The sequence below is a fragment of the Chrysochloris asiatica genome, unplaced genomic scaffold, assembly GCF_000296735.1.
Source record: "Chrysochloris asiatica unplaced genomic scaffold, ChrAsi1.0 scaffold00367, whole genome shotgun sequence".
Classification (NCBI taxonomy): Eukaryota; Metazoa; Chordata; class Mammalia; order Afrosoricida; family Chrysochloridae; genus Chrysochloris; species Chrysochloris asiatica.
The window spans coordinates 1,378,209-1,379,030 of record NW_006408885.1 but is presented as its reverse complement, the minus strand read 5'-3'; the positions used below and the strand labels follow the sequence as shown (position 1 = coordinate 1,379,030).

General features: G+C 40.3%; 1 protein-coding gene across 1 annotated transcript in view; it reads right to left on the bottom strand.

Annotated features, from left to right (window-relative positions):
* CHCHD6 (coiled-coil-helix-coiled-coil-helix domain containing 6) overlaps window positions 1-822 on the bottom strand; it is a 517,542-nt gene that overhangs the window by 243,500 nt on the left and 273,220 nt on the right. The gene's annotated exons all lie outside the window — the stretch shown is intronic.

Sequence of the window (822 nt, the reverse complement as noted above, 5' to 3'; positions counted from 1 at the left end):
AGTAGAATAGATGAGATGGAAGGAAGAATCAGTGAGCTGGAAGACAAGTCTCTCAATACCATTAAGATAGAAGAACAAACACAAAAAAGGGTAAAAAATTCAGAGGAAGGTCTAAGATTCATGTTGGACAACATGACGAGGAATAACCTAAGAATTATTGGCATTCCAGGACAAAATGAGTCACACAAGTCTGCTGAAGAAATAGTCGAAGAACAACTGAAAGAAAATTTCTCTAACATCCTCAAAAGCGAAAAAATAAGCATACAAGACGCCCAACGAAGTCCAGGAAGGGTGGACACCAAAAGAAAATCACCAAGACATATCATAGTCAAGCTCTCCAAACTCAAAAACAAGGATACACTCCTGAAAGCAGCAAGAGAAAACAGAGGGGTCACATACAAAGGCAAACAAGTCAGACTAAGCGCAGACCTCTCAGCAGTAACCATACAAATGAGAAGGCATTGGGGAGACATATATAAAACCCTGCAAGAAAAGAACTGCCAACCAAGAATCCTTTATCCAGCAAAGCTATCAATCAAATATGAGGGTGTAATCAAAACATTCCAGGATAAACAGAAGCTATGGGACTTCACCAAAGCCAACCCTGCGCTACAAAACATCCTAAAGGGAGTTCTGTGGACCAAGAACCAACAAGAAAAGACAACAACCAGAGACTGACATACGTGGCAGCAACTCCCTGAATTAAGTCAACAGAAAGAAGAAAAGTTAACAAAACAAAACTATAAGAACAAACTCAGAAACTCTGGGAGGGCAGTCTTTGACCAAAACAAGTACAGCGCAAAAGAAGGTGAACACGTAGGA